Source organism: Muscardinus avellanarius, assembly GCF_963383645.1.
Source record: "Muscardinus avellanarius genome assembly, chromosome: 14".
In the NCBI taxonomy this organism is placed as follows: domain Eukaryota; kingdom Metazoa; phylum Chordata; class Mammalia; order Rodentia; family Gliridae; genus Muscardinus; species Muscardinus avellanarius.
In genome coordinates, this window is record NC_137800.1 from 50,505,816 (window position 1) to 50,513,344 (window position 7,529).

The 7,529-nt window shown below is 40.4% G+C and overlaps 1 pseudogene across 1 annotated transcript; it reads right to left on the bottom strand.

The window, feature by feature from the left end:
- Positions 1 to 1,331: 1,331 nt before the first annotated feature.
- Positions 1,332 to 2,838, bottom strand: LOC308273463 (splicing factor 3A subunit 3-like; annotated as a pseudogene). The gene has a single exon. The product of its transcript is annotated as a splicing factor 3A subunit 3-like (transcript).
- Between the last annotated feature and the right edge of the window lie 4,691 nt (positions 2,839 to 7,529).

Consider the following 7,529-nt stretch of genomic DNA (forward strand, 5'->3'; position numbering starts at 1 on the left):
TACACCAGAATGATCCGAAGCTGATCACTTCAGCTTCTTGTTTACCTTTCCTCTCTGGAGCCTGGTGTTGTGAGGAAAGATGGTGCTGGCACGGCTCTGTCACTGCATTGCAGGCTTGATTTCTTTTCTGGTCTCTGGTTGTTTTTCTAGTCTTTTTTTCTCTGTCCCTTGTGTTTACATTTTTTATTTCTCTGTTGCTAGTGTTTTATGGCTATGAAAAGCACTGATTTTGTGACAATAGAGACTGAGTTTTAGCAGGACTCATAAATGCTGCCTTTCTCAGCCACCATCTTCCCAGAAGTCTAGAGTGGCCATTTTGATAATATTTATTCTGCCTCTCCACGAGCAAAGGAAATCTTTTTATATTTAAAGATATTCAATTTCTTTTATTAATGTTTATAATTTTTATTATAGAGATCTTTTATATTCTTGTTTAGATTTATTCCTTGATATTTTATTATTTTTGAGGTTTTTGTTAATGGAATTGTTTTCTGTATTTCTTTCTCAGTGGATTCATGGTTAGCATATACAAAATCTACTGTTTTATTTTATCATGAACTTTGCTGAATTTTTTAGATCTTAAACTCTTTTGGTTGAGTTTTTAGATCTTCTAACAATAGAATTATATCATCTGCAAATAGAAATCATTTCAGTTCTTTTCCTACTTGAATCATTTGTTATCTTTTACTTACCTTATTGCTCTGGCAAGAGTTTTGAGGACTATATTGAAAAGGGAGGGGGTGATAGTAGGCAACACTTTGTTTTTCCTGATTTTAAGCAAAATTCCTGTAGTTTTTCCCCATTCAATTCAATATTATGTTGCCTGTGGATTTATTGTATATTTTCTTAGTGATGGTGAGGTAAGTTCCTTCTATCCCAATTTTTCTGCAGTGTTTTTTAAGATGAATAAGTGTTGAATTTTGTCAAATGTTTTTTCAGCATGTATTGATATGATCATGTGATTTTGGAGAATGGATGCACCATATGATTCAGCTGTACCACTCTTGAGTATCTTTCCAAAGGGACTGAAAATGGCCATTCTTCCAAAAGTGATCTACAGATTCAATTCAATACCCATTAAATTACCAAGTATTGAAAAATCAGTCTTTATTTTTTTATTATTTTCCCACTGAATCTTTTAAAATATAAAACAATGATAAAACAAATCTCAATCCTGCAATCTTCCAGCATGCCTTGTTTCTACAAGAAGCATGTTAGTCCAGAAGACTATATTGCAAAGAGTCTTTAAGATCATTTGTTTGGGAGAAATAGAAAAAGCAGGTCTCAAGGAAGTTTGGGCAAACCCAGAAGTGGAGCTACATCCCTGCACACTAGAGCAGCCCTTGTCTTTTCAGATCCTCGTATGTCTTCTTATTCACGACATTCCCACTGGAGTCTTCATATTCTTCCTCAGTGTCAGGCTGCCATTTTTCTGGAGCCTTCTGCAATTCCAGCTTGGCCCACAAGGAGACAGCATCTTCAATCTGTGTCACATTAGCAAAGTGGGCAGTGTTTGGGATGCCTAAACACCTCATGCCATGAGCATGACACCATTCAGCAAAATGCAGCTGGAAGGCTTTAGGCCCTCCATAGGTGTATTTTCCACAAATTTCACAGTTGTTTTTGATATTTAGGCCATTGAAGCTTATATAGTCAATTGGGAATGGGTTTGCCATCCCAGCCCAAGGGCAGGTTTTTGGGGTTGTAAATGATTTTTTTCTCTTTATCTTCACTTTCACTCTCACTGATGTGCTCCTCTTCCTCCTCTTCTCACTCTTCACCTGTCCTCGCTTGCTTTCATTGTACATTTTCATGAGTGAGCTGCCACTGTTCCCCAAGAATCTCCACATATTCATAGATCTGGGCTTTGAGGGAAGCAATGTCTTTGTTCCTCTCAGTGTCTCGCTTAATGCCCTTTGATTTGGGATTTTTGGCAAATAGAGAGGTGTCAAGTGACTCCAGGGACTTTCCTTTGGTGCTGAAAAGCCTCTGGGCTTGCTCTTCTAGGATCCCACCACATTTCAGGCCTAAGGATAACAGTGCAGATTTCAACCTGTCCAGACCCAGGGAGGCCAACTCCTCCCAGGAGGAGAATGCAGAGAGGTCATGATGGGCTCCAGCATGGGTGAGGGCACTGCTTGTCTCTTTCGGCCATCCAGGCAAAGTACCATTCTCCCACTTCTTCTCAAACTCAGTCTGAATCTTCCCAAAAAGTTCATTGTGATCTTGAAGGGGTTTCACTGTATCTGTGTACTCCTGAAAGTATTCAAGCAGCATCTCTAGGTATCTCTTATACTCTGCATTTTTCCTTTCTTTTGGAATGTCAAATAACTGGTCAAAGATGGACAGATATGTCATATAATCCAGTTTCTCAGATGCGTTCAGGTTAAGGTACTTGAGGTAACAATTGTGGAGATCAAGGTAATACCCATATCCCTCTTCATCTGTGAACTCCACCAAGTTTTGTACCTCTTTGCTTGGATTCTCACAAGCTTTCAAGAGCTCCTCAAATTCCACTGACATTGGCACACAAATCTCATTTGGGTGCTTCCAATAGAATTCCTTTATTTTCTTGAGTCTGTTATAGAGTTCAGCAAACTCCTTGGGTCCTGAGATAGCATTGAGCTCCTCCTTTCATAACCCATCCTTATCATCATACAAATCTCTCAGGTTCCCACTGACCTCCATATATCTATCTTGTATGGCCTGAGTGTGGTGGTCTGAGTTGATCTGCTCCAGGAACGTGGACTTCTTAGTAAACATTTCTTTGGCTATGACATACAAGAGCGATTTCTTCTCCTCATGATATTGCCACTGCTGCTCCAGAATTGTCTCCATTTTCCTTTCATCGCAACACCCCAATTCAGTCTTTAAAATCATTTGGAACAGCAAAAGACCCAGAATAGCCAAAGTAGTTATCAGCAAGAAGTACCATGTGGGAGGCATTACAATATCTGACTTCAAACTATACTACAAAGCTATAATAATAAAAACAGCATGGTACTGGCACTGCCACAAAGATGCATAGACCAATGGGCAAGAATAGCAGACTCAGGCCAGATCAGAGAGAAGCCCGATAGAGTGACAGAGGGACACGCTCTCCCAAACTAGCCCCCGTGGGCCATGGGGGCTGGCGGTCTACTCCCCATGAATAAAGGCATCCATACCACCTATAATGGATTTCCGCGTGTATCTGTGCACGAATGGGACCTGCCGCATCTTTAATTATTAATCAGTTGGTGCCGAAAGCCATATTGGACTTATGGGGCCTAACTTGGACCTGTGCTTATTGGACCCTCCATCCGTTCTGCCTGCAGCTGATTCTCCATGCTCGGACTTTACACAAAAGCGCCGGCCACTCCGGCTCCATCCCCTCTATGCGTGCCCGCCTGCCCCGCCGGTGCCCTGGCCCCGCTCAGGCGGGCACACGGCGATCTTCTGCAAAAGCTGAAAAAAGATACGGGGCGATTTCATTATGCACCACCAGGACGGGTGTGGGCCACCTGCGGTGTGCTGCATCGCTATGCTCATGCCTTCTCTGGCCGGCATTGCTTAGACCGACCTGCTGGTGCCGCTGCGCGCAGCCTGACTAACCTGCCAGGCAGCCTGGCCTGCCTGGGCCCCTGCACTGGCTACCTCCTCCATCTGGGCGGCCACCACTCTGCTGAACAACCCCTGGTCCGCCAAGTCCAGCTCGCGCTCCAGCTGGTTCCTCCACTCGGACTCACGCCCTGGTGCCCTTCACCCTGTGCCCGCCCACCCCCACTGCCTGGGCCCGGTCATTCTGGTAAGCAGCCACATGGAATCACTGGGGGGGCTGCCAGCTTTGGCCCTCCATCTTTGCCCCCACGTGCAATCACTGGGGGACCGCCATCTTGGCCCCGCCATTCTTAACCCCTAACCAATAATCACCCCTCCCCCCTTAGTCAAAAAGATCGGGGTGAAAGGTTTGAGCCACTGCCCCACAGGGGGCAGGGCCGGAAGCTAGGAGGTGGAGCCCTGTGATTCCCAGAGGAGACCACCTCTGGATCTAAGAGGAGCCAGATCAGAGAGAAGTCCAATAGAGAGACAGAGGGACACGTTCTCCTCTACTAGCCCCTGCAGGCTCACGGGGACTGGCGGTTGACTCCCCATGAATAAAGGCATCCATACCACCTAAAAAAAAAAAAAAATAGCAGACTCAAACAAATCCATACACTTACATCCAATTGATTTTTGACAAAGGGACCATAAACATACATGGGGAAAAAGCCTCTATCTATGGAAATAAACCCCACTTTCTCAACCTGTACTAGAGTCAAATAAAGATAGATCAAAGAATTGAAAATCAGACCAGAGGCCTTTCAACTCCTTGAAAAGGGCATAGGTCCAAAACTTTAACACATAGGCATTGATGAAAACTTTCTCAACAAGACCTCAAAGAACAAAAAACTGGTTTGAAATCAGAAAATATACATCTTCTAGCTTTGTTTTTTTTCAAGATCATTGTGGGTACCTAGAGTCCATATTCCATATTAGGATAGATTTTTTTTTCTGAAAAATAAATATATAAATATATGATAGCTTCACCTAAAAAATAGAAAAAATAGATTCTCTGGTAAGAAAGAAAGTAAAAAGAAATATTGAAATGTTATCTTTAAGTCATCAAAAGCTTGGTATCAGACAAATGAAACTGTTATGTGAGATTATCATTTTTAATTTTTGATAAATTGCTATAATAGTAGATGTCAATCACTAAGCCAAGCATGGGCGGGAGGGATAGGGAGAGAATGGGGTGGGGATCGGGTGGGGGCTGACTGGGCAATGTGTGCATGTATGTCTACAAAAGTATGTATCCCACTATGATGTATGAATACAGTGCACCAATTAAAAACAAAAAAATAAAAATTAAAAAAAAAAGGCAGATCAACCGGTGGTAATGCATTAAACTGAAGAGCCCCTGTACAGCAAAGTAAACCATTAAGAACCTCAACAGAGAGCCTACAGAATGGGAGAATATTTTTCCAACTATTCCTCTGATAGAGGACTAATATCTAGAATATACAGAGAACTCAAGAAAATCAGCACTAAGAAAACAAATAATTCAATCAAAAATGGGAAAGTGAACTAAGTAGACACTTCACAAAAGAAGAAATTCAAATGACCAATAAATGTATAAAAATACAACATCATTGGCAATTAGAGAGATGCAAATCCAAACTACCCTGAGATTTGACCTAACTTCAACTAGAATTCCAATCATTCAAAATGCAAACAACAACAGATGCTGGCAAGGATGTGGAGAAGTGGGAACTCTAATACATTTTTGGTGGCACTGCAAATTAGTACAACTACTTTGGAAAATAGTCTGGAGGAGTCACAGAGGAATGGGAATGAATCTACCATATGATCCAGAAATAGCATTTCTGGATATCTACCCAAAAGAGTAAAGACCAAACTACCAAATTAATGCATGCATATCTATGTTAATAGCCAACAATTCACAATTGCCAAAATATGAAATCAGCCAAGATGTCCATCAACAGATGAATGGATTACAAACTATGGGACATGTACACAATATAATTTTACTCAGCCATAGGGAAGAACAAAATTACATTATTTGCAGAGAAATGAATGGAACTGGAGAACATTATGCTAAGCAAGATTAGTCAGTCACAAAAAGTACAAATTCAAATGCTCTCTCTAATATGTGGAAGCTAGAGGAAAAAAGGTCATAGGAGTAACTCTAGAGGAGGAAGAAGAAACCATAGGTGAGCAAATAAGGAGGCCTAACTGAAGTTGATGGAAGGAGGGAAGGAGGAAATTCCCTAATGTACCTGATTTACATTCACAAAAATATCAAAGTCAATCATTAAGTCAAACATGAGAAGCAAGGAGGCAGGAGGGAATGGGGTGGGAATTGGGGAAAGGCTAAATGAGTGATGTGTGAATGTATGCCTCTACCATCTTGTACTCTATTAAGATGCATGGCTACAATGCTCCAATAAAAATTTATAAAATAAAATTATATTAATATATGCATCTCCATGTTTGTAACAGCACAATTCACAATTTGCAAATTATGGAAACAACTGAGGTGTTTATCAATGGATGAATGGATCACAGAATTATGGGATATACACACAATGGAATTCTACTTAACAATCAAGAACAGAATAATGTCATTATTATGACCTGGAGAACATTATGGTAAGTGAGATTAGCCAGTAATAGAAAGGGAAGGGTCATATTTTTCTCTCATAAGTGAAGGCTAAGAAATAATTGGGATACCAGAGAGATTTTAGTTAATGAGAAGACGCTACAGTGAAACCAGAGAGGTTGTCTAGGAGAAGGGGGAAGGAAGAAGTAAGATCAATGAAAGAATCACTTCCATTGGCAGTATGAACATATGTGAGAATATCAATGTCAATCTTAATACCCTGTATGGGGAAGGGGAATTGGAGCAGAGCTGGGAAAGCCCACCAAGTGCTGTGTGCATATAAATCACTATCATTATGAAGTACATTATGTTGTGAAACTATAATGCAGCAATAAAAGTGTAAATAAAAAAGAAGAAAAAAAATAACAGTCAAGGGGTTACAAAGGAAAAGTAGATATGGATAGTACAAGAAATGTACTTCCAATCAGGATCACCCACAAAAAAAAAAAATACTTAGGAATAAACTTAACCAAAGAGGTAAAAGATCTCTACAAAGAAAATTATAAAACATTGAAAAAAGAAATAAAAGATCTTAGAAGATGGAACAATCTACCATGTTCATGGATAGGCAGAATAAATATCATTAAAATGGCTATCCTTCCAAAAGTGATCTACAGATTCAATGCAATGCCCATCAAACTGCCAAGATCATTCCTCACAGACATAGAAAAAAATCAGTCCTTAAATTCATTTGGAATAACAAAAAGCCCAGAATAGTCAAAGTAGTTCTCACCAACAAAAACCATGCAGGAGGAATCACAATACCTGACTTTAAACTATACTACAAAGCCATTGTAATAAAAACAGCATGGTACTGGCACAAAAACAGATACATAGACCAATGGAGCAGAATAGAAGACCCAGAAACAAGTCCACACACTTGCAGCCAATTGATTTTTGACAAAGGGGCCAAAAACATAAACTGGAAAAAAGATAACCTCTTCAACAAATGGTGTTGGCAAAACTGGTTAACCATATGCAGAAAATTGGAAATAAACTTCACTTTCTCACCCTGCACAGGAGTAAATTCAAGATGGATCAAAGACTTGGAAGTAATACAGAGACCATGAGGTTCCTTGAAGAGGACATAGGTCCAACACTGCAACACATAGGCACAGATAAAATCTTTCTCAACAAGACCCCAAAGGCAAACAAACTAAAAGGCAAATCAATATGTGGGATTGCATGAAACTGAACAGCTTCTGTTCAGCAAAGGAAACTGTCAAGAACCTCAACCGAGAGCCAACAGAGTGGGAGAAGATTTTTGCCACCTACCCATTCGATAGAGGACTAATATCTAGAATATACAGAGAACTCAAGAAACTCA